Genomic DNA, 27,643 nt, shown 5'->3' on the forward strand with positions numbered 1-27,643 from the left:
CGAATATATATATGACAGAACTGCTTCTGATCTGTATCAAGAGGACTGCCAGAACAATTTTCTAAGTGTTATAGTCATTTATCTAATAAATAATGATACTCTAAGAATCTCCACATGTGGTTACTAAGTCCAGTATATGTTCCATTGTATCCATTTGCAAGCCAGAAAAAAGCCAGAAAAAATACATTTTTCTTCATCTATTTCATACACTGTAGGCACCTCTAAGTATGTAGAATGTATTGCCTGAAGAAAGTATTGCATGCAATTCTTGGATTCATCTTTTTCTTTTATCCATAGATTTTATAGTAACTAAAGATAAATCAAGTGAATAGTGACAAATTTTCATGACTTCAAAAAATATTCTGTATAGGCATTAATTTAGTTGGTTTTCCTTTCAAATGGTGCACACTATTCTACAGTTATGTCCAAACCACTGTAATAATTCCATTTTAAGATGCAATGTTTTGTACCATTATTATAATGTCATATTCCATGGTACATCTTTAGAAAACTAAACTTGAGAGATAGCACAGATAAATGTCTAGGTACACACTTATTAGTGACAGTGAGTGTCTAAAGGGCATAAGCATGACACAGGGGAATTTACCATAATATTTGCCCAGCTCTATTGACAATATAGAAAGCAAACAGAAAATATAAACTAACAGAAAAATGCTGCTGTCACAATAGATAGCAATCACCTGTAGCATTGCTTCTATTCTTATGATTGTTCAGGGTTCACCTTCCTTTAAGATTCCCTTACTCCTGCAAGTGAAAAGCAATTACCCTAGAGTGAATCTTGAATGAAACTATATATTTTTATATACTATGCCACATACATTTATATCCTATTTGTCATGCCAAAGGACAAAAATGTACTTTACAAACTTCTGGCCAAATGCTGGTAGTATGATGCATGTAACTGCAACCAGAAAATATGAAAAGGGTAGGGGGATGTGACGCAAGTGTCTATTCCAATCAAATCTCCTCAAACTCATAAAGGGGCAGCTGAAGAGACCCTGTAAAGCAGAAACTATGGTAAACTAGTGGTGGGGTCCTAGCAGCCAGAGGAAATGGGCCTCATATTTGTGCATTTATGACCCCCTTTTTTGGCCATAACTCCACACCCTCATGCCTTTTGAGATTACCTCCATGGCTAGCAAGAATAATGTTTATGTGTGACTACTTAGAAGACGCTTAAGGAAATCGAGGCTCAGGAGATCTTCAGTGCGATTCTGCCTGTTTCTAGAGAAGGGTAACAAAGGTGTTACAAGATTATGACAATCAACAGATGGCTAGGGCTGTGGTGCTATAAGGAGGGCTTTGGGATGTATGGCCACTGGGAGGCATTCATGGACAGAGGACTGTTCTCTCAGGATGGACTTCATCTGAGTAGGGACGGAAATAGACTTCTAGGATGGAGGCTGGCACAACTGATTAAGAGAGATTTAAACTAGGAATTAGGAGGAGATGGTTGGGAGATGTCCAGGTAATCTCCCTGCCAGATTTTAACATTGAGAGGGAAGAAAACAAAGTAAGAAAGGATACAGCCTGGGTAGGAGAATAGACATAAGGAGGAAGGGTAATGTAGATACCAGTCTAATAGGTGATACTGGTAGTAGAATGTCTGGGCCTAATTGGATAAAGAATGTGAGTGAAGCCAAACAGCAAGAATTAAGATGTTTGTACACCAATGCGAGGAGCCTAGGTAACAAAACAGAGGAATGAGAGTTACTGGTGCAGGAAGCAGGGGTGGCTCCAGGCATCGGCACGCCAAGTGCATGCCTGGGGCGGCAAGCCACGGAGGGCGCTCTGCCGGTCGCCGCGAGAGCGGCAGGCAGGCTGTATTCAGCGGCATGCCTGCGGAGGGTCCGCTGGTCCCGCGGCTTTGGCGGACCTCCCGCAGGCTGCCGCCAAATCCACGGAACCGGGGACCTCCCACAGGCAAGCCGCTGAAGGCAGCCTGCCTGCCATGCTTGGGGCAGCAAAATACCTAGAGCCGCCCCTGGCAGGAAGTGAAACCAGATATTATAGGGATAACAGAAACATGGTGGAATAGTAGTCATGACTGGAGTACAGGTATTGAAGGCTATGTGCTGTTTAGGAAAGACAGAAATAAAAGAAAAGGTGGTGGAGTAGCATTGTATATCAATTATGAGGTAGACTGTAAAGAAATAAGAAGGGATGGAATGGATAAGACAGTGTCTGTCTGGGCAAAAATCACGTTGGGGAAGAAAGCTACTAGAGCCTCCCCTGGAATAGTGCTTGCAGTGTGCTATAGACCACCGGGATGTGATTTGGATATGGATAGAGACCTCTTTAATGTTTTTAATTAAGTGAATACTAATGGGAATTGTATAATCATGGGAGACTTTAACTTCCCAGAAATAGACTGGAGGACAAGTGCTAGTAATAATAATAGGGCTCAGATTTTCCTGGATGTGATAGCTGATGGATTCCTTCAACAAGTAGTTGCTGAACCAACAAGAGGGGATGCCATTTTAGATTTGGTTTTGGTGAGTAGTGAGGATGTCATAGAAGAAATGGTTGTAGGGGACAGCCTTGGTTCAAGTGATCATGAGCTGATTCAGTTTAAACTAAATGGAAGGATAAACAAAAATAGATCTGTGACTAGGGTTTTTTACTTCAAAAGAGCTAACTTTAAAAAATTAAGGACATTAGTTAGGGAAGTGGATTGGACTGAAGAACTTGTGGATCTAAAGGTGGAGGAGGCCTGGAATTACTTCAAGTCAAAGTTGCAGAAACTATCAGAAGCCTGCATCCCAAGAAATGGGAAAAAATTCATAGGCAGGAATTGTAGACCAAGCTGGATGAGCAAGCATCTCAGAAAAGTGATTAATAAAAGGCAGAAAGCCTACAAGGAATGGAAGATGGGAGTGATCAACAAGGAAAGCTACATTATTGAGGTCAGAACATGTAGGGATAAAGTGAGAAATGCCAAAAGCCATGTAGAGTTGGACCTTGCAAAGGGAATTAAAACCAATAGTAAAAGGTTTTATAGCCATATAAATAAGAAGAAAACAAAGAAAAAAGAAGTGAGACCACTAAACACTGAGGATGGAGTGGAGGTTAAGGATAATCTAGGCATGGCCCAATATCTAAACAAATACTTTGCCTCAGTCTTTAATGAGGCTAATGAGGAGCTTAGGGATAATGGTAGGATGACAAATGGGAATGAGGGAGAAGCCAAACTCGAACAGCTTAATGGGACTAAATCAGAACTGGCACATGAAATTGCAAGCCCATTAGCAAGAATTTTTAATGAATCTGTAAACTCAGGGGTTGTACCATATAACTGGAGAATTGCTAACATAGTTCCTATTTTTAAGAAAGGGGGGGAAAGTGATCTGGGTAACTACAGGCCTGTTAGTTTGACATCTGTAGTATGCAAGGTCTAGGAAAAATTTTTGAAGGAGAAAGTAGTTAAGGACATTGAGGTCAATGGTAAATTAGGACAAAATACAACATTGTTTTACAAAAGGTAGATCGTGCCAAACCAACTTTGAGAAGGTAACAGATTTTTTAGACAAAGAAAATGCAGTGGATCTAATTTCCTCAATTTCAGTAAGGCATTTGATACGGTTCCACATGGGGAATTATTAGCTAAATTGGAAAAGATGGGGATCAATATGAAAATAGAAAGGTGGATAAGGAACTGGTTAAAGGAGAAACTACAATGGGTCATAATGAAAGGTGAACTGTCAGGCTGGAGGGAGATTACTAGAGGAGTTCCTCAGGGATCAGTTTTGGGACCAATCTTATTTAATCTTTTTATTACTGACATTGGCACAAAATGTGGGAATGTGCTAATAAAGTTTGTGGATGGCACAAAGCTGGGAGGTATTGTCAATACAGAGAAGGACCGGGATATCATACAGGAAGATCTTGATGACCTTGTTAACTGGACTAATAGTAATAGGATGAAATTTAATAGTGAAAAGTGCAAGGTCATGCATTTAGAGATTAATATCAAGAATTTTTGTTATAAGCTAGGGACACATCAGTGGAAGTAACAGAGGAGGAGAAAGACCTCGGAGTATTGGTTGATCACAGGATGACTATGAGCCGCCAAAGTGATATGGCCATGTGTCATAGGTTTATTCCCCACTTTGAACTTTAGCGTTCACAAGATGGGGACCTGCATGGACTCCTCTAAACTAAATCCTAGTTTAGATCTGGTAAACGCTGCCACCAACTAGAGATTCCAGTGTCTAGTACACTCCCTGTTCCCCCAAAACTTTCCCTGGGGAACACAGATTCAAACTCCTTGAATCTCAACACAAATGGAAATAAGCTATTCCCCTCCACCTTCTTCCCCCCTCCCCTAGCCATTAGGAGAGATCAACACAGATTCAAACTCCTTGAATCAAAACAAAGAGGGATTCACTTTTTCCCCCTCCCCTTCCCCCGAAAATCCAAACAAGGAAAGAAATCAATCAAGTTCTAAAAAGAAAAGATTTTATTAAAGAAAGAAAAAAAAAGTACACTATCTCTGTATTATCAGATGAAAAAATACAGGGTCTAACTTATAAACCTGGAGAGGCTTTCCACCCCCCTCCTTTCTCAGAATAATCAAAGTAACAGCAAACAGAAATAAAGATATTTCTTCAGCAAACACACAATTGCAAATGCAGAAATTAATTGTAAGACTAATTCGCCTTTCTAATAGTCACTATACTGAATAGAAGAAAATACTTCAGGAAACTTTGGAGAACTTGAAGAATATGTCTGGCCTCTCTTAAATCCAAAGAGAGAACGACAATCCAAACAAAGGATACAGACAAAACCTTCCCTCCACAGAGATTTGAAATTATCTTGTCCCTTGATTGGTCCTCTGGTCAGGTGTTCATCAGGTTACTGGGCTTGTTAACCCTTTACAGGTAAAAGAGACTTTAACCCTTAACTATCTGTTTATGACACCATGAAAAAAAGCGAATGCGGTCTTGGGTTGCATCAGGTGAGGTATTTCCAGTAGAGATAAGGATGTGATAGTACCATTATAGAAGGCACTGGTGAGACCTCATCTGGAATACTGCATGCAGTTCTGGTCTCCCATGTTTAAGAAGGATGAATTCAAACTGGAACAGGTTCAGAGAAGGGCTACTAGGATGATCCAAGGAATGGAAAACCTGTCTTATGAAAGGATACTCAAAGAGCTCGGTTTGGTTAGCCTAACCAAAAGAAGCCTGAGGGGAGATATGATTGCTTTCTATAAATATATCAGAGTAATAAATACCAGGGAGGGAGAGGAATTATTTAAGCTTACTACCAATGTGGACACAAGAACAAATGGATATAAACTGGCCATCAGGAAGTTTAGACTTGAAATTAGATGAAGGTTTCTAACCATTAGAGGAGTGAAGTTCTAGAACAGCCTCCCAAGGGGAGCAGTGTGGGCAAAAGATATATCTGGCTTCAAGACTAATCTTGATAAATGTATGGAGGGGATGGTATGATGGGATAGCCTAATTTTGGCAATTATTTGATCTTTGGCTATTAGTGGTAAATATGCCCAATGGCCTGTGATGGGATGTTAGATGGGCTGGGTTATGAGTTACTACAGAGAATTCTTTCCTGGGTGTCTGTCTTGCCCACATGCTCAGGGTTTAGCTGATCGCTATATTTGGGGTCAGGGAGGAATTTTCCTCCAGTGCAGATTGGCAGAGTCCCTGTGGGTTTTTTGCCTTCCTCTGCAGCATGTGGCATGGGTCACTTGCTGGAGGATTGTCTGCACCTTGAAGTCTTTAAACCACAATTTAAGGACTTCAGTAGCTCAGACATAGGTTAGGGGTTTGATACAGGAGTGGGTGGGTGAGATTCTGTGGCCTGCATTTTGCAGGAGGTCAGACTAGATGATCATAATGGTCCCTTCTGACCTTAAAGTTTATGAGTCTATGAAAGTTATAAACCTGTTTTGAGGGCTTTGTGTAGGAGCAATTTAGCTAGTTTTTAATCAGTTTAGCCTCAACAGGTTGATCTTTATACAGGCTAATGATAATTGCCTTTTAGTTTGTCATAGAGCTTCCATTTTTTGAAGCTAGTGTAAAAATATTAACATATTATAGTCATCCTTCAAGTATAAACCTACTGTATTCATTCCAAACTTTTTTGTTATTTCCTACCTAATACAATTTTAATTTTAAAATTGCTGTAATGAACCACGATATATTTGCATTTCAAAACAATAATGATGACAGCAATGAAAAATACTTCACAATTCACATTTTTTGTAAGATCAGCTATGGCTTTAATCTTTATTGTAGTGTCACTTGCTAGTGTCAATATAGTTAAACATCTGTTATTGTTTCCCTATAACCCCATGAAAATAGTGATTCATATACACTCACCTGTAAAAACAATCACTCTCAGGTGTAACCTGACATTATACAAAGCCTGAGTTAGGAAGACTTGTTTTTTCTTCCAAACTAGCTTTAGTTTTAAATTAAAGAATAAAAAAAGAATAAAGTAGTTTCAAATTCTATTTCAACTTCCTCATTTTAAAAATAGCTTTTTTTTCTTTAACATTTAAAAGTTGTTGGAATGTTGTCAGTAAAGACGTGGAGCACTGCTTAAAGCATAATGATCCAATTTTACATTGTCAGTAAAAAAAAAAGATGAAGGTCAAGCTCATCCTGTTGTAACTCCAACCAAAGCCTGGTCTACACTAGGCGTTTAAATCAGTTTTAGGAGCGTAAAACCGATTTAACGCCACAACTGTCCACACTAGGAGGCACCTTATATCGATTTTAATGGCTCTTTAAACCGGTTTCTGTACTCCTCCCTAACGAGAGGAGTAGCGCTAGTATCGGTATTACCATATCGGATTAGGGTTAGTGTGGCCGCTGATCGACGGTATTGGCCTCTGGGCAGTATCCCACAGTGCACCACTGACCGCTCTGGACAGCAATCTGAACTCGGATGCAGTGGCCAGGTAGACAGGAAAAGCCCCGCGAACTTTTGAATATTTCCTGTTTGCCCAGCATGGAGCTCCGATCAGCACGTGTGGCGATGCAGTTAAAAATCAAAATAAAGAAAGAGCTCCCGCATGGACCATGCGGACGTGATCGCTGTAAGGGCAGGCAAATCTGTTCTATCAGCGCTCCGTTACAGAAGACGAAATTCAAAATCATTTTTTTAAAATCTCCAGACAGAGCTCCAAATGCTTCTAGGGTCAAACACCGTGTCAGCGGTGGGTCAGGGCATAGCTCGGCAATTTTTGCCCCATCAGGCACTGGGATCTCAACCCGGAAGTTCCAAGGGGCGGGGGAGGCTGCGGGAACTATGGGATAGCTACGGAATAGCTACCCACAGTGCAACGCTCCAGAAATCGACACTAGCCTCGAACCGTGGACGCACACCACCGATTTAATGTGTTTAGTGTGGCCGCGCGCACTCGATTTTATAAAATCTGTTTTACAAAACCGGTTTATGCAAATTCGGAATAATCCCGTAGTGTAGACGTACCCCAAGTTGCAACTAACTCAATCCATAGATTCCCTAAAACCAAGATACTTGAAACATTTATAGTTATCCCAGGTTTTGTTGATATAAATTAGCAACATTAGAATAATTGGTTATAGCGCTAGCTAATATAAAGAGGATATAAAAAGGTATGAATAAAATGACCAGAAGCCTTATATGTAAATTATGTCATGAATTATAAAAATATACTATTACTTCTGAACAGTGAGGAGAAACATTAATGTATCAAAACCTAGTTAATGAACAAGTTTGTCAGTGTTGTGTGGTTGCATTGAAACCTGTAGATCTGTTATACAAAGAAAGGAAATGATGATTCTTTCTATCCACAGTTTGTAACCATATCAAATTTAAGAGCAGCTGGGTGACACGTATACTGAATATGACTTTACTGTATTTTTCATATTTGTTGCCTCTTGCCGACATGGGACTGTGCAGACTCTAATATCTGTATCAATGACATTGCTGATCAATGCCAAATTAAAGTGTTTTGGGGATAGCTGACACAATGGTTGAAAGCACTAGTCTTTGCCATCAGGATACCTGTCATAGGCTGCTAACTTGCTTTTTCCCACACTGATATATATAGCACATTTGTGAATTAGGAAGGCTTTTCGTTAATGGAATTGGGGAATCCCTTGGTGCTACTATGAATTAATAACTGCATACTTACAGCTTTTAAGCAGCAGTTTCTTTTGGGGTGGTGGTAAAAGTCTGTTCTTTTTTCTTAAAACTAATGAAAGCATTCGAGATATCTAGTAGTATTAAGCCATTAGAAAATCATTTTGAGATCCTGAGTACAGGATGCATTTACTGGACTCAACCCTACCACAAGCAAATAACAGAGGCAATGAAACCTAATGGGCAAGTGACCAAAACAACTTGAACTTCATTTTTCTTTCTTCTGCACCGACCGGACACACACGAGAACAATCAGTTACTGGTAAATAGTTTTCAACCCAAAGTTATAGTTTAGAGATTTGGGAACTAGATTATCGCCTCAAATTCTAGATTATCACCTCAAGTTTTTTTGTTTGTTTGTTTTACTGTACTGTACAATGTAATCTGTGCCTTTATGAAGAATGTGTTCCAGATTATTTAGGACACCTTTTTGGGGGGATGAGGAGAAGGAGGGGAGGAAATCCTTTCCACCATTTAATTGGACATGTAATAAAAAAAGGGTCTCAAATCCATAAACTGAAAAACAGAAATAATATGTCTACTTTTCACAATAAACAAAAGGAAGATTTCTGCTACTGAAGAATGCTAGAGATGAAAGCTCAAGATTCACTCTGTGTAGAGAGTACCTTATGAAATTAAATCAATAGATCTATACACAGAAGCCACGGAGAGACCCTGAGATTATGAGTATATAATTGATTATAGGTATATTCCTATGTAAATAAAAATGTTTTTTTTCTCTTACAACAGTAACAGTGATGGGGTGTCCACCCCACAGAAGACCTGAGCAGATTATAGAAAGCCAGTTAACCTTATAGGAACTCTGCAGTTACTCCCTAGATAGAAAGGGACTTGACTAAGGACAAGGCATTCTATGGGGGGAGTAAGACCTGGGATTCTGTCCTGCCCTGCAGAGTCTGACAAGCTGCAGAAAAGGGTGAAGTAGCCACTGCGAGCAGAGGAAATTTGCAATTGTATGATGAGCCAGAAGAAAGGTAGGAAGGAGCCCAGAGAAATAGCAAGGTCTAAGATTGTGTACATCATGGTTACTGGACATAGGGTATCTGGGCTGGAACCCTGGGTAGTGAACAGGCCCTGGTTCCTCTACCAGCTGCTGGAGAAGTGGCACTGACCTGGACTGGGACCAGAAGACTGCCCGACACAGTATACAGATAGTCAGTTCAGTGGAAATTTGACATCCCTGAAGAGGAAGACTATGAAGTGACTTGGCCGGAGGCCTGTGTTTACGAAGAGGGCATACTCTGAGTCCCAAAGAGGCAGAGAGTTTATGGTATGAGCAACCTAGGTAAAGGGGTACTGTAGCAGGGTGGTCCCCTGCTCCTGCCCTGAAGGGGTTAAAAACTGCCCTGGGAAGGGGCTGTGGCTGGAGAAAGCAGCCTTTAGGCTGGGCTGATTGGGGAAGTGTCTGCAGCTGGGGCCATGCCCCAAACTGAGCAACAGCTGGCCCCTATAAAAGGCCAGGGAAGCCAGAAGCAACAGAGTCTCTCTCTGCCTTCAGAGAGAGAAGGGCCTGGCTGTAGGGAGCTAGACCAGGTACCTGAGTGGAGCAGGGCTGGGGAGTGGCAGAGGAGCTGGGGAGTTCTAGCCTGGAAAGCCCCAGAGTGCCACCTAGCAGTGGGCTAACAGGTACTGGGGGTTGCAGAGGCAGCGCAGGGGTAGGCCAACGCAGCAGGTCCAAACCCTCCTTGCCAGTGATGAGTTGGCTGATACTGCAGTCTGCCCCAGGACGTGGGGCTAGACAATGACTGGCAGTAGCCATACACTGAGGCAAGGTGGGGATAGAGGGTAGGGGTTCCCTGAGAGGGGAGACCTTGAGAGAAAGGGGTTACTGCCAGGGGGGCAGCACCCCATGTAAAAGGGCACCTGAGTCCAGGGAGGGACTCGGGGCCAGAGAACAGGCGGATCACTGGCCTGCAGAGGGCGCTCCGTGCTGGAAACCAAGCTAATTCCCTGGAGTCACCAGCAGGAGGCGCCGCAGGGGTGAGTCCGACCCGTTTACAGGTACTAGACCAGACAAGAGCTAATCCCCAGACCCAGGTACAAAGAGACATCAAGTGGCGAGTTTACCTGTCACAGTAAAATATAGCAAAATTCTGTTTTGAATAGACCCCACTTTGTGCAGGTATATACAAGTCATGCCTCATTAAAGACAAAGGGACAGATTTTTAAAGGTATTGAGGCACCTAAATATGTAGATAGGCACTTTGGAAAATCCCAGAAAGCACCTAATTCCCATTGAAATAAAAAATCTTTAAAAATATGACTCAAAGGTCCTTCAACTTTCCAGCTGTTGGCTAAATAATGGAAGTTTATGCTGCTTAATAACAGTTTGCAAGAAGCAACCAATTTGACTTCCTTGGTCAAAGGAGAGACACAATTTTGTCTCAAAATGCACCTGAATTGCAAAATTTACCTCCATATATAAATTTCCTTTGGAATCAAGAAGGTTTGGATTTAGGTTTTTTTTTCAATTCTGATACAACTTATAAAAACATTTTGGATCTGGAGGTTCAGAACCAGCATTCTGCTCTGTGCTCTTTACTTCCAGATAACCTGGTAGACCTAATACCTACCTTCAAAAGTCCCATCTTTTGTCTTGCGTGAGGTATTCATAAACCACCAAATGGTCTTTAAAATTTGGAGATACAGCAGTAAAGGGACCTAACTAATTAAATAGGGTTGACTAGAACAGCATGGAACAGAAGAGAGGTTAAAGTACCTATATTTTTCCTGTTTCTGTACTCTCATGACCAATGTTTATTGAATCCTTTTTGTGAGATATTTTTCACAAGATTTCATGCTGTTTTAAAAGGAAACAAGGGGTTGTGGTAAAGTCAACTCATGCTGAGAGACATTAACTGCACCATGTTATCAACTGATAATAGTGCTATTAACTCGTGTCACCCACTGTGTATATTTGTGAATTAGGATGTTTCCTTGTTAATGGAGCTGAGCCACTTTCTTTGAAAATGGCAAGTAGTGAGCACTTTGGCATCATTACATGAAGGGGGAAGAATTAAATCTTGTTGAGTCTGTACAATGGCTCTCTTGAAACTCCCAGAGGTATGCATCTCTCTCTAATCCATTACCATGTTCTGAGCTGCCACCATGGATATCCAAAGCATTAGAAGTACCATTGCAACTGATCAAGAATATAAAATTTTTGCATGTTGGAGCATGATTTTTGGATTATAAATCCTGAACATCCCAAAATAACAGGTAATTACTTTTAGATTTTGTAATGACAAGATCACATACAAGTACAATATGCCTTTCTTTTCTGGTTAGGTGGGAATCACAAGTCTTTGAAATTAGAAGAAAGTCCAGTTTATTATTATGCTTTACAGGAAAGGATTTTATTCATCTCATACTCTCCTGTAATCTGAGTACAGTCAATGGTCCTATCCAATCACCCATTTCTTACACATGACCAAACAAACAAACAAAAAGTACTGCACTTAAAAACAGTAATTCAAAGACATACTGCTGACATTTTCACACTACATTTGCCCTATTCTGAAAGTGAGCCTGTGGTATGAATAAAAATGTAATCCTTCACCAGTTGCATCTAAGCAATTGACAGTACAATTTCATAATTAAAAATGAATGTTATTTATGCCTGTGCATGAAATATACTTGCTGCCTGATTTGTAAATATGCAGAAAACCTATTACATATTTTTCATCTATGACCGTTACATGAAATTTCAGTTACAGGTAGGTTAAACTGCTTTTAAGAACATGATGCTAACGCTCCAGGGGCAAAGGCAGGGGTGGAGAGGAGGAGGAAATCAACACATAGACTAATCCAGAAAAATTCTCAGTTTTTCTGCATCTTGTGAGATAATGAAAAGTAGCTTTCCACTCACTAGTAGCTTCATGAATTTTACTTAAAGGTAAATGCCATTTTCAACTGCAAAGACTGTTTTTCATATACTGAAATGGAAATCTGTGCATCATAGTGGAAGTGATAAAGCTGGGCTGAGCTTGAGGTTGATAATGAACCTTCTGCTATTTATTTTGTTACACAGAAAGAGTGAACATGCACATGCAAAACTCTTCAATAAACAATATTATATAATTATCTCTTGCATATAATTAATCTATAGTCTACCATAAGAGAGCATAAAAATATACACATTTGGCCGTTGTTGAAATGTAAAATGTAAGGTCTAAATTATGCCTCTTGCAATTATGCATATAAAGGAATGTTGTGTTTAATGTGCTACACCAGGGACCGGCAACCTTTGGCATGCGGCTTGCCAGGGTAAGCACCCTGGCGGGCTGGGCCAGTTTGTTTACCTGCCACGTCCTCAGGTTCGGCCGATCGCGGCTCCCACTGGCTGCGGTTCACTGTCCCAGGCCAATGGGGGCTGCGGGAAGCAGCGTGGGTGGAGGGATGTGCTGGCTGCGGCTTCCCACAGCCCCCATTGGCCTGGAGCGGCGAACCACGGCCAGTGGGAGCCACGATCGGCTGAACCTGCAGACACAGCAGGTAAACAAACCAGCCCGGCCCACCAGGGGGCTTACCCTGGTAGGCTGCATGCCAAAGGTTGCCGATCCCTGTGCTACACAGACTCAAGAGATGTGGGTTGACTTTTCAGTTCTGTCACTAACTTCCTGTGTAACCTTGAGCTAGTCACTTAATGTCTCTGTGCCTCAGCTCCTCATCTATAAACAGGGGATACTATCCTCTCCACCCTTTGTCTGCCTTGTTTATTTAGATTATAAACTCTTCATGATAGGGACTGTTTCTTACTATATGTTTGCGTAGTGCTAAACATAATGGGTCCACAATTTTAGTTGGGGCTTCTAGGCTCTACTGTATTACAAATAAGTTACAAAAGAGAACCATTTTGGGGAGAAGGAGATGGTTCACTACATGAACAGTGATGTATGAAGGCATTATGACTATTATTAGGCAAAATCTTTCCTAGATACTTGGGAAGGAGCTATGATCACCAGCCTTGCTATACTTTAGACAGGTAGTGCTTCTTAGTCAGAGTTGGTTGGTGAGCTGGAGTTAGGCCAGGACTGCCTTTGCTCTGCCAACACACTCCTTGTGGGCCTTAGTGCCTGCAGCTAAATTATGGCTGCATCTGGTCTGAGTTCATTGTCCCTGAAAACTTTCCTCCCACCTATACAAGCCCAGCCATCAGTTGACCCTAAATATGAAATGTCTCTTGGGAGAAGTTAGGGTTAGGGTTCTCTTGGGAGAAGTTAAGAAATGAGACAAGGGTATTTCTGGGAGAAAATGGAACTAACAAGTTCTCTACTTTTGAGATATTGATGGATGGATGGTTAGCCATTAATGTCTGTATTTGGATGTCTATTTTACTTACATTGTAAGCTCTTCAGGACACTGTCTTTAACTCTGTGCTGTAAAATGTGTAGTGCAAAGTGGCTTTGATCCTTAATTGGGGAGTTTAGGTGCTACCATACAAGAAATAATTAACGTAAATGAGACCTGAATGTGACCCACTGTCTTGTTATGTATATTTTTACACATTGTTTGTGCATCCAAAGGTCATGCTGGCATCACCCTCACTGGAAATTTTAAATCAAGTTCAGATGTTTTTCTAAAAGCTCTGCTCTACAATTGTTTTGGGAAATTTCTATGGCCTCTTTTATACAGAAGGTCAAACTTCCACCCTTGGAATCTATAAATATATGACTCTGTATGATATTTCATTGAGGGCTCAATAGCCCTAGAACTCACTTCTGGTTTGTGTTTCATGTTCCTAAAGCTTATGAATCTAGGTTTCAGCTGGTCACTGGCAGGAGTATATTCTGCCAGTATATTCTGTAAGGGTTTTTTATCCCCATCATCTGAAGCTTCATTGATGGCCAGAACTGGGGATGGGACATTGCGGGGGTGGGAAAGGGCTCTGAGGTGGCACTGAGAACTCGCTCTCTCTCAATTGCTTATCTCGATGGTACTTGCTCACATGATCACAGTCTAAATGATTGCCATATGTGGGGCTGGGAAGGAATTTTCCCACAGGTCAGATTGGCAGTGACCTTGGGGGGAGGAGGAGAAGTTACTTTTCTCTGCAGTGTGTGGTTGTGGGTGACTTGCCAGGATTATTTGGGTGTATCTCGCTTAATCATTCCCCTTACATTGCGGGAGCCTCAGGCACTAGTGCAACTTGGTCTGCTCTATTCTTTGCCTGTGGCATAAAATAATTTAGTTTCCTGTGAGTTGTAATATTCTGGTCTGATTTTGCTTGCTGGGTTTAGTTGGCGGGTCCTGGGTTGGGTTGGTGACTGGCAATGTAATCCCTTCTGACCTTTAACTCTATGACTATATGAAGTCCTATCTCCTTAATTCTTTGCTAAGTCTATAGCTAATGCCCCATGAAGATTTTAAAAAAGCCACAGAAGCTAAGATCTACAACTTTCTGCAGTATCCTCTGAAGATTCACAAAAGAAAGGCAAGATGTTGCTAATGTTTCACCTGCTGCTGCTGCTGCAGACAGTACATCTGAGGAAATACCTCACTACAAAACACCTTCTGAGGAAAAATGTCCTGGTATAATATGAGAGCTGAATCTGGATTAAAGAGAAAAGTGACTCTCTTCACAAAAACAAATATTCTTTCCTCGCAAAATAAAGGACTAAGGGGTCTTTTCCACAAAAATAAAAACCCCAGAAAAAATTGAAGTTAGGTATTGCATTTGGAGCAGTTGAATATCATTGTATGGATTTCTACATATCTAGCAGTTTGTGGGGCAGTGCTAACTGTGAGGGGGAAGGTGAGTATGTATGTAATGTCTTGAAAGGACTTTCAGGGGGGAAAAAAGTGATATTTCATTAACTATTTCAGAGTGACATCATTCCATAGATTATAAATCGCTCCAAAACAGAGATTGCCTCATATTTATGCACAATAGGGCCCAAATATCAACTGATGACTTCAGAAGCTCCCTTGATATTAGAATTTGCTAATAAGTCATTATATGATGTTGCATGGTGTTATGGCTTAGAATTTCATGCAATGAAAAAGATATGACAGTGTGACACATTTTTTCTTGTGGGGAAAAAATTGTAAATGTGGTAACTGTAGTAATGGTAAATTTTACAACTTATGAACATTGAATGCCATCCAAAAGAATATCCTGTCTAGTTTCAAAGGTGGGCAAAGTCGGTCAGAGCCATGGGTGGAATGAGAAAAAATGACTCAAGATCTATATGTTGTAGAAAATTATGCATGAAATTTTAATGCATTTGAAGTCAATGGGAATTTTACCATTGACTTCAGTGGGACCAGAATTTCATCCAGTATGTTAGTTCACTGTTTTTTTGTTGTTGTTGTTTTGTCCTCACCATATGTGGTAAACTCACTATGATGCTCTGGGGTGCATTCCAAACTAGTGAGCAGCTGTGTTAACCCTGCCCTGCAAACTTGGGTGCCTCACAATGCTTTGCTTCCACCTGGGCCACTCATAAACTGCCTTCCAACATTCAGGTCATATCTTGAGTGTCTGTATATAGGTGCAACCTGCCAGCCACACATCAGTCACACTCTGGCTTCCACCAGTCTAAATTACCACTTGCAGGGTCACCCCAACACACTCCCAGTTCCAGATTTCCTCCCAAAACATGTGTTTTGCACTGTCCAGCCCTCTCCTGGACAGTCCAGATATATTAGGTCCATTGCCCCTTTAAAGGGATCAATATACAACAGTTTGCAATCCTAAATGCAGTTACTACACAGTCCACAACACTAGATTTATTTTGATTAAAGAATAAAACAAGTTTGTCTAACTACAAGTGAATACAAGCCATTAAAAGCAGAAATGGTTACAAAAGAAAGATTAAACACTTTCTAATGCTAAAACTTAACAAACTAGACTTGGTTCAAGATGAAATTCTCATCACCGGATCCCAGCAACAGGGATGGGATCAATTTCAGGTCAGAATTGCTACCAAAGTCAAATGTCTGCTTCTTTTGTTTTCTTAGGTAAAAAAGAAAAAAAAAGATGGATAGAGAGAGAGAATTTGGGATATTTTTACCTCTCACTTTGTAGTCTAATCACCCTTTGAAATGCATTTTCCTGAAGGTTACCCATAGATAACTTTCATTCCTGTTATGTGGATCAGACAAGGACTCTGGTGAAAGAGGTTTCATGCTTTTGTTTGGTAAGATGCAGATCTGTTTACCCAGACTTATCTGGTAAACACATTTCAGCCCTAATTTCAGTTTGTTTATAAATGTACATATAATGTTGCTAAATACATTTCACCATGATATTACTAACTGGCAAGTTATTAGTTTTCTAATGATACCTCACAAGGCATATTTTGTACAAATATTATTACAGTGGTGTATAGAGTGTGAATATACAGTGTAGCGTTCCGTTGCACTTACCAACTATCTATCTGTTTTGGACTAACTGGTAAATTCAAGCTGAGGTACCTATAAGTCACTGTTACCCTACCTATTGAATAGCTTGTATCCCAGTCTCATTTCTTGTGATCAGAATTTTATATTGATTGGGATTGAAATGCTTTGCCAATTAAGGGGAAAAAAACAATGTTGTGAGGAAAGTTTCTCCCTGCTCTTTTATGCTTCCCTTTTTTATTTTGCATTGTAGCAATGGTATTAAACACTGTTAGGACTATATTTGGTCCAAATCTTCACAATCATATTTTAATAAGCAGATGGAAAGTTCTCATGTTAGAAAAATATTGTCTAAACTATTTTTTCCCCAGTAAATCAAAGAACTGGAAAAACATGACTTTAGTTTAAAGTTGAAACCATGTAATGTGTCATGTCATTTTCTAAAAGTACGATGACCCTTAATTTCATTGCCACATTTCCTAATTAATTTATACCATTTATAATTTTAATTTACATCTAGAGATCATCTGACTTTACTGTTTGATTTGCAGCAGGATGAGAGATGCTCTTACTGAATGTTTAATCTGTATTTTCCCCACATGTTTTTGCTGGTGAAACTGTTATGCACTACCAGAACAATGGCTTCGCAGAGGAAAAAAAAGTTTTTACTTTTTGCATTATAATTACCAATGATGTAATGCATCGAAATGACAACAGTGACATACTTTAAATTTTAAACTGATAGAACTTATTTCTAGATGCAAGTGCAGCAATTATAGCATTGCATAGAGAAATTCCTGAAGGAGAAATAAACATATCAAAGTGTTATTTACTGTGAGAATTACTGACTTGTGAGTATAGGCAATTGTCTGGTACGTGAGTTATTCTGATTCATATCATATATTATTCTATAATCAAAAATATCTGCTGAGTTAAAAAGAATCCCTTGTTCATTATTTCCTCTTTACATATCAATTTACAAGACAACCAATGCTTTAGCAATTAAGCACAGGTTACTCTATAGATACCAGATTTCAGCTTGTGGTGGAGTGAATTCAGGTTGTCCATTCTGGAATGGTCTGGGACTGAGACAAAACCAGACATGGTTGTGGACAGTATTGGACAGGGAACACCATTTTGAAGAGTGCACCCTGCTGGTGTGGGGGCAGGGCGCTCTCCAAAATGGTGTTCCCTGTGGATTGTAAGCTTGCATGCATTTTGCATGCAAGGTCATGTCATCAGGGGGAGGAGCTCATGCAGACATGGATGGGTCCACACAATTCCTGGAAATACCAAAATGTCCAGAATTCTGGGGGTGCATGAATGTACTGATGAGTAACTGATTCAAATATGCAAACCATTAGGTTCGTATCCAGAGTATTTCTGGTAATTAATTCTAAAATTTCCTTTCAGATTACCTTCAGCAATGAAGACAGCCAATTTCTTATTTATTGATTGATTTATTATTTTATTATAGTAGTGTCTAGACACCGTGCTGAGAATGAGGCCCTATTGTATCAAGCACTGTACAAACACTGAGAAATAGTCTGCACCACAAAGAGCTTACAGTCTAAACAGACAAGCCAGACAAAAGGTAGGAGACAGTTATAGAAATGCACAAGATGAGTGAACAATGTGATGTCTTGCAGATGTCATATTAGTACATGATAGTAAAATCAAAATATGTGGTGGGGTTTTGTTATGAGGGCAATAGTTAAAAGGAAGGGAGAAGATATCTTGAAGGGAACAGGTAAGGGGCCTTATAGGGTAGGAGAAAAGGTATAGGGAAAGGAAGAAGGGAATATGGAGGGCAGGTGGAGTAAGACCAAGGTAAAGAGACTGTGTTTGGGGGAAGGAAGGGTTTAGCAAACAGCCAATCAGCACATGGGAGATAATGTGTCCAGAATCAAAACTTAGAAAATACTCTGATATCAACAGTGTCCTTTAGTCCCTTCTGCAGCACCTGTTGTGACTGATTCATTTCTTTGGCCCCCGGGGTGCTGGATACACCCTGGAATCTTTCTTCCCCAAGGCCACATGGTTTGGGGAATGGAAGTAACACAAGTATCTGAGGGCAATGGATGCTTCCATTCTGGCTTCTGAAGTTTCCAAAAAAAAAAACCAAAAAACCAGAACATAGATACTGATTCTGTAATTCAGTAATGATGGTTTATTTACATGCTAGTAAAGCTCAAGTACTCTGTTTTTTGTGGGAAGAGAAAGTGGTCAAAATTAAATTTGTTTTCAAATTAAAAATGGTCATTTGTTTAACTATTTGCTCAGCTGTAATATTCCTTGTGGTGGACTTCTGACCCCTACCAAGCTTTAATGTGAATTTTTGATGTTTGTACGCTACCAATCTCAACACATGTAAAGCTTTCTAACCCTGTTTGGCTCACCATTGCCAAAGAATGTGCATTTGTGGCCTATAGTTTTTGTAATAGTTAGCTGCTGCCAACCTATCGTCAGCAATTCTTATTCCCACTAGGATGTTACAAAAAACTTTTAGTAAGTGACTTAACTATCTGTGCTTTAAAAAAGGCCAGAAAGCATAGCAATTGAAGACTCCAATTTTAAGAGTCACTGGGCACCCATTCCTTTCACACTGCAGCTTATAACTGAACTCATATAAGACATAACTGAACACAAATGGGAACATCTCTTTTTTACAACTGAACTCTCTAGCTTCCAAGTTTAGAAGGAATAGGTTGTCTGCCATCTTCCTGCTGGGAAATAACCTCAAAGGCATGGTTGTTCAAATGGTTGGCTTTCTAGGACGCTTCTTAATAGCATGACCTAACCTACTATATCCAAAACCTATGGTGTGAATACAATCAGCTTAACTAATGCATGTTGTGATTATTCCTAAGTGAAACTTCTTTTTACTTTTTAATCTTGTGCGTTTAAAGGCTTGCAAGTTCTCCAAACCTAGTATCACCTTTAAAGAGGTTTGGAGTTCAGAGTGGATAGCTCTTGACGGCTTGTTCTCTATATTAGCTCTTGCCTTTTGTCCTGAAAGATTAATAGAGTTTTATGTTCATGTGCATTTACAGAATGAAGCAGGTTATTCTTGTAAGAATATGTCTACCTGTGTTGGCACTATGGAAATCCCACTTTTTTCTAAAGTACACTGTACAGTAACAATTTTATGAACCACTAATATTGCCCTTCTGCTTCACTAATAATGCCAGCCTTGAAAACTCTTTTGTCTGCTCCTCCCTCAAACTTTTCCACAATTCCACAATTCTCCCTATATATAGAATATGCCCTCTGAACTGACCCATAAAGTCACTATACTCTCTTCATTTAAATCCTTCCTTTGTGTCCTGGGCCTTCCTGGTCTCCATTCCCTTGTAGCATGGCTCTATAAAAACAATGGGATTCTAAAGTCAACAACTGTACTGGAGTCTTCTTTAAATGGATATTCACACCCCAGATGGGCTGTATTATCTTTCTCCACATGGTTTGTGGGGCCAATAAATTTTCCTCAGCCCCTTCCAGGAGAAGATGTATCCCTACCATAGATAGAATTGAGTTCTCTTTCCATGGGGGAGAGGATTGATATCTATGTGTATCAGGAGTGCAGTTATATGCCTAGAGACAAGATAAGGTGGGTGAGGTAATATCTTATTTTACCAACTTCTGTTGCTGAGAGAGAGATAAGAACATAAGAGCGGCTATACTGGGTCAGACCAAAGGTTCATCTAGCCCAGTGGCCAATGTCAGGTGCCCCTGACGGTATGAGCAGTACAGGTAATCATCAAGTAATCCATCCCCTGTCACCCATTCCCATTTTCTAGCAAACAGAGGCTAGGGGCACCATCCCTGCCCATACTGGCTAATAGCCATTGATGGACCTATCCTCCATGAATTTATCTAGTTCTTTTTTTAACCCCATTATAGTCTTGGCCTTCACAACATCCTCTGGCAAGGAGTTCCACAAGTTGTCTGTGAGTTCTGTGAAAAAATACTTCCTTTTGTTTGTTTTAAACTTGCTGACTATTAATTTCATGTGGTGACCCCTAGTTCTTGTGTTATGAGAAGGCGTAAATAACACTTCCTTATTTACTTTCTCCAAACCAGTCATGATTTTATAGAACACCATCATATCTCCCCTTAGTCATCTCTTTTCCAAGCTGAAAAGTCCAAGTCTTATTAATCTCTCCTCATATGGCAGGTGCTCCATATCCCTAATCATTTTTGTTGCTCTTTTCTGAACCTTTTCTAATTCCAATATATCTTTTTAGAGAAGGGACAACCACATCTGCACTCAGTAGTCAAGATGTGGGTGTACCATAGATTTATCTGTCTTATTAGCTATCCCTGTCTCAATGATTCCCAGCATTCTGTTTGCTCTTTTTGACTGCTGTTGCACATTGAGTGGATGTTTTCAGAAAACTATCCACAATGACTCCAAGATCTCTTTCTTGAGTGGTAACCGCTAATTTAGACCCCCACCATTTTATATGTATAGTTGGGATTACATTTTCCAATGTGCATTACTTTGCATTTATCAACATTGAACTCCATTTGCTGTTTTGTTTGACATAACTATCTTGAGTAGTTTTGTATCATTTCCACATTTTGCAACCTCACTGTTTACCCCTTTTTCCAGATCATTTATGAATATGTTAAACAGGACTTGTCCCAGTACAGATCCCTGGGGGATACCACTATTTACCTTTCTCCATTCTGAAAACTGGCCATTTATTCCTACCCTTTTTATCCTATCTTTTAGCCAGATACCAAGCCATGAGAAGACCTTCCCTCTTATCCCATGACTGCTTACTTTGCTTAATAGCCTTTGGCGAGGGATCTTGTCGAAGGCTTTCTGAAAATATAAATACACTATATCAAGGGTTGGCAACATTCAGCACGCGGCCCATCAGGGTAATCCGCTGACAGGCTGTGAGACATTTTGTTTACATTGACTGTCCGCAGGCATGGACACCTGCAGCTCCCAGTGGTCGCGGTTCACCTTTCCTGGCCAATGGGAGCTGCAGGAAGCAACACAGGCTGCAGAGACATGCTGGCCTCTGCTTCCTATACAAAATTTGGGGTAACAAATTGGCATCCCTGGGTAGGCACTGTGCTTAAAAGCACTAAGAGCCCCATGCTGGGCTCAAAGGTGCTATTAAAAACGTAAGACTGAAAGCATCATTTTGAGGCCTAAAGAGAGTTTATAGCACTTCTTATTGGATAAAAGGAGAATAGACAACAAACAGCATTTTTTTCCTTTTCTTTTTCATCCTCTTTCTTTCTCTTCTCTTGTTTATTTTAATTTTCTTTATTCTTTCTTTCTATTGATCTCTTCTATGAGTTCAAGAAAAGTTAAGTTACAGCAAAGGTAAGAACATAAAAGTAGGTAATTTGGTAAAAAAAAGATTTTGTTCATAAGATATCAAAAGTAATTGCTGTAAAGTATATAATCCTGAAACTATGGTGTAACTAAGTGCTTTCCTGTTCTGAGGGTCAGGAAGGTAGACTGTTTTTTGTGCTTTCCTATTCTGAGGGCTAGGAGGGTAGAATTTGTTTGTGCTTTCCTATTCTGAGGGTTAGGAAAGTAGAGTTTTCCTGTTCTGAAGGATAGGAAGGTAAAGTTTCTCCTTGCTTCCCTGTTCTGAGTGATCAGGAAGTAGGAACTTTGGTTTTATTTTTGTTTTACTTTCCTGTTCTGAGGGTTTGGGAAGTAAAAAGTATGTATAGATCACAGTAAACGCTGTCTATTGGAATTGGATATTTGTAATGGCCTTACTGACGTATCAGTATTTTATTACAAGGTGATTCTTGATCGTGAAAAAGGGTAACAATTAGGATCAATAATATCAAAATGACTATGAAAGGGAAGCTAAGGTAGGATGATAATTCAGAAATAATATTGGAAAACAGCTTGGAGAATTTTGTAAAGAAAATTGGATGGGGTCTTTGAAAAGAATATGTTTTTATTGGGCCTGGTGCCTATCAACAATTATGCATGCAATGCAAACAATGGAGCCAACCAAAGAAGAAAGGCTTGCTCTCAAGGGAACTACAAATAGGAAAAGAAACAAGTTGCCTTGCAAGGACTCTTGCTTACAACTACAACTCTAGATATAGAAATGAATAAAGCATTAAATGAACTAAGAGAACTAAGAAAAGAGAAAGCTAATCTAACAGCAGAAGCTGACACATTGAGAGCCAGTATTCTGACTCAATCACTTCAGAGCCAAAAAAGGAACTAAGTAAAATAAAAGATGAACAGAAGCTAACAGTAGAATTTAGAGAATAGAAACAGAAGGCAATTAATAGTCAAGCTGCAATGAAATTGATTGTCTCAGATGCGAAAAAGGAGAGAAAATTAAATCATGAAGCATGTAGAAGGAACATTCACACATTAGAGGAATTGAAAACTAACCAAGGAGCCATAGCAGCAATAAAATCCCTATGTGATGAAAAGAAGGAATCAGATGCAGAAGACATGGGTCCTCCTTGTTATAATGAGTATCCCAAGGAATCCATTCCAGAGTTTTGTAGTATACCAAGAGAAAAGCCAGAAGAATATCAAAGGCCATCTCCTGTAGTTCCAATTATTACCTCCATAGTAACCAAAACTACCGCACAAGAACACAAAGAAGGTACAGAAGAAAGGGTAGAGGAAATTAGAGCTCTTGGAAAATCCATGGGTCCTTTGAACAGAAACACAGGATCGGATGGTTAGCTAAGACAACAGGGATACCTGGATTAACAGGAAGTGATCTCTCTACATTACTAAAGGCATGCATGAATTCAGATGATTTTGCTGGACTTCCTTATGACATCCAGGGAGGAGGAGAAGGTGATACTGATTTAGTAGAAAGAGGAATTTTGAAGTTTTTTTCTTTCCTGGAGAAGATCCAGTGGTATGATTTCATCAGAAGAAGCAAAACCCAAAAGAAAGACCTGAACCATATATAGTCAGGAAGAAATTATTGTATAAACATGTGGGGATTATTCCAGTGGGACATCACATCCGACGAAGTGGGTATTCACTCACGAAAGCTCATGCTCCAAAACGTCTGTTAGTCTGTAAGGTGCCACAAGACTCTTTGCTGCTTTTACAGATCCAGACTAACATGGCTACCCCTCTGATAACTAATATGATTCCCCACAGTTTAAAAGAGTATTAATGCTAGACTTTGGTCCAACCATCAGAATGGCAATGGTCTCTGATGATCCTGCACAAACCCCTCTGCATATTATAGAAGATAAAGTAAGAAGACTGTATGAGATACAGAGGTATACCATGCCACCTTCAAAACCACCTCAGAAAGAAAACTTTTAAAAGTATCAGTAATAATTTTCTCTAATAATGGTCCCAAAGGAAATCAGCAGAACCAATGAAACAAAGAAGGGTTAAACCAAGAAGAGGATAGGAACAAAAAGTTTGTTCCTTATGAAAGGAAAGGTGATCCAGGACGAAACTGGCTATGGAGAAAATTGCTGCAGTATGAATCTTACAAACAATTTGATGGGTTACCTACAGAAAAACTACTTTGAAGATTGGCAGACCATGAGAATAGTGCATCTATGGCTCCATCACACAGTAGAAATCAGGAATAGGGAGGCCGAGCACCTCCTATCTCCCCAATATTGGCAAAAGAAGATCATATTGATTTAGTGGCACATTTACAAACAGATGACTGGGGAAGACCCACCGTATATGTGGAATTTAATAAGGAAGTGTTCAGACAAGACATGTTGATAGACACAGGGGCCACATATTCTTTAGTTAGCACAAAGAATAAGGATTTATTTGGACCTCCTGTGACAGTCAGAAAGTTGCAGGGATTTAATGAAGCAAGAAGTAGAGTACCATTTAGTGCTCCAATTCATTTTCAGTTAGGGAGAAAACAAAGTATAGAACAGTTTGGCCTGATGAATTTAGATGATGGAATAATTGGTATTGAGGTGACAGTGGATTTGGTAAATAAAGTATTATGGGAAATATCTCCTAATAGGATCAGAACCGAAGAGCAACCAGTTGTTATTGAGGCAGGATATAGGTGAGCTGCTATCAAGGCTGCTGAAGAAATAAAATGGCCTGATTGGTCAACAGAGGTTCTGGAAATAGCACAAAAGTATAAGGAAATCTGGACAACCAATAAGGCTGAATGTGGAAAAACAGAAGTAGAAGTCTTGATCACTGGACCTGATTCCCCACCTCAAAGATAGTACAAGAACCCTAAGGAAGCAGAACCTAGTTCATTGAGAACTATTCAAGGGCTTTTGGATCAAGGAGTAATTGTAGAGCAACAAAGCACAAATAATGCTGTTGTTTGGCCAGTTTTAAAGGCAGATGGCAAAACTTGGAGATTAACCATTGATCTTAGGCCATGGAATAAGGTAACTCCAATAATTGCTCCAGTGGTAGCAAAGTATCCTGAGGTGATTGCTTCCATTATGGGAGGAGCACAATGGTTTACTATCCTGGATTTAGCCATTGCATTCTTTGCAATCCCTTTGCACCCAGACTCTTGGTACAACTTTGCCTTTACTTTCCAGGGAAGACGGTTCTGATTCACCAGAACCCCACAGGGTTTCCATAACAGCCCTGCTATCTGCCGCATGCACATGAACAAACTGTAGGATAACATACCTAATAAGCATAGCATCATATCATATGTAGATGATATCCTTATAAACACAAAAACTAAGGAAGAACATTTAGAAATAGTTGATCAACTGTTACAGAAAATAAAAGAAACAGGGTTTAAGGTAAGCCCAGAAAAGGCTCAAATATGCCAACAGCAAGTTAACTACCTAGGAGTAACGTTGGGACAAGAAAGACGATCACCAGATAAACAAAAGATAGAATTGTTGCAAAAATTACCAGCCCCCACAGATGTATCTACTCTAAGATCATTTTGGGGTATGACTAATTTTTTCCAGAGAATTTATAGAGAATTATGAGGAGAAAGCTAGTCCCCTGTATAAGTTATTTAAAAAGGGTAATAACTGGGAATGGAGAGTAGAACAGCAGGAAGCTTTTATGCAACTTAAGAAAATGTTAGTACAAGCCCCAGCTTAAGCATACCCCAAAGTAGAACAATCTTTTGTGCTTCAACTAGCTATTACTAGTACTGAATGACTGCTGTACTGAGTCTTCGACCAGTGGCATATGCCTCTAAGGTTCTGAATGAAGTACAACAAGGATTTACTCCTTGTGAAAAAGAGATATTAGCCTTGGTTTGGGCTCTGCAACATTGAGAGTATTTAATAGGACTATCCCCAGTGCTTCTTAAAACATCCCATTCTCCTGCAAAATATGTCTTAGCAGGAAAAAATAATGATGGACATGTATCTAGTCCTAGATTAGCAAAATGAACATTAGCCTTACTGAATAAAAATGTAACAATGGAAAAGGTTCCAAGTCTATCACCAGTTCCTTATGGCCTCATAACTGAAGGGGAACAACATGAATGTCCCTTACCAGAGATTCCTCCTGAAGGACCTATATTATTCCAGGATGGAACAATTCCAGGTGAGATCATGGATAGAGTAGATGTAATTTGGTTTGTGGATGGGTCAAGTTTTTATTAGGAAGGCAAGGCATACATGGGATATGCAGCTGTAAGGATATTTGATGAAAGGGTCAGTGTTTACCTCATTCAGCACAGGCTCCTGAAATTGTAGCTGTAACAGTAGCATTGGAAAATAGACCAACAGATTAAACCTGTGTCTATTTTCACAGATTCTGAATGGGTCTTACGGGCTATCATAGATTGGATTCCTCAATGGCAAAAGAGGGTCATGAAATCAACATATAGTAAATACATTGCTCATGCTGAAAAGTTGATAATAATGGATCCTTTTACTAAATGGGTGGGAGGCAATCGCCACAAGAAATAATCCAGTGTTAACTACAGCTAGAGTTCTGGTGGATCAAATTATGATGCAATGGGGTATCCCTAAAGAAATAGATTCAGATCAGGGACCTCACTTTATAGGAGAAATTACAAAAGGATTGTGTCAGGCTTTTGGTATTAAACAAAGGTTGCATATAGCTGGACATCCTCAGAGCTCAGGACAGGTAGAAAGGACCAATAGAATGATAAAGACCACTCTAAGAAAAGTAGTAAATTAACAGGGTAAAAATTGGGATCAGAAACTACCACTAATATTGATGGCTATTAGAGGAACTATAGCATCACATGGTGTAACTCCATTTAAAGTTATGACAGGAAGAGATATGAGGTTGCCTGAACAATGATGGGTAATTGGTACATGCCCAGATGGATTACAACCTAGGGTGTTAATAGACCAGTGGATCCAGAAGTTACTAGAATCTATTGCTGAAATGCATAAGCAAGTAGTTATAGCACTTAAAGCAAAGGTTCAGCAAATGGATAGGAAAATGGGACCAATCTTGCACCCTCAGGAATGGCAGATCGGTGATATGGTTATGTATAAACACATAAAAGAAAAAGGCCATGTCCTAAGCTCTATTTGGGAAGGACCGGTTAGGATAGTCAATAAAGCAATCCCTACAGTGTATCAATTGGAAATTTGACAAGGAAAAAGAAAGATGTCAAAATTGTTTCACTCATCACAGTTGAAAGTGCAGGGGAGAACAAAATTAATTAATATCTCTATTATTGATTAGAAAAAGATAAGATAGGAAAAATGCAGAAAGGAGGAGTATGGAGTGATATGTGGGATGAAGAAGATTGGTACCCATCTGCAGCTTCCTCTACCTGGACAGAACAAGAGTTAGATGAATTCTGGAAAATTTGCCTGTTCTTGAACCAGCTAGTCAGGGTTCAAGGTTGGAGCAATCATCCCAAATAGAAGCTATAATATATCAAACAGAAGGACAACACTTGAAAGTTGTAACTTCATTAGGAAAGGATCAATGTAGGAGACCAATAGCCCTGATGAAATTAGAGGGATGAAAAATATGGCAGACAGGTTATCTAGACACAGGATCTTCATATTCCATGTTGAACAACATAAATAACCCCTCATAATTCTTACCCTATATTTCCTCAGATGTAGCTGAAGTGTGAGGAATATTGGGAATAAAAAGTGAAGTTCCTGTAACAATCCCATTGAAAGTGAATATAGGGAATAAAGAAATACA

At 39.8% G+C, this 27,643-nt stretch overlaps 1 long non-coding RNA gene across 1 annotated transcript in view; it reads left to right on the forward strand.

Moving 5' to 3' along the window:
• Positions 1-27,643, forward strand: part of LOC123371626 — a 78,000-nt gene that overhangs the window by 49,175 nt on the left and 1,182 nt on the right. The window contains exon 3 of the long non-coding RNA XR_006579873.1: positions 18,023-18,139. This is a non-coding gene — a long non-coding RNA (uncharacterized LOC123371626). The remainder of the gene's footprint in view (positions 1-18,022; positions 18,140-27,643) is intronic.

This window comes from Mauremys mutica, chromosome 5 (assembly GCF_020497125.1).
Source record: "Mauremys mutica isolate MM-2020 ecotype Southern chromosome 5, ASM2049712v1, whole genome shotgun sequence".
In the NCBI taxonomy this organism is placed as follows: Eukaryota; Metazoa; Chordata; order Testudines; family Geoemydidae; genus Mauremys; species Mauremys mutica.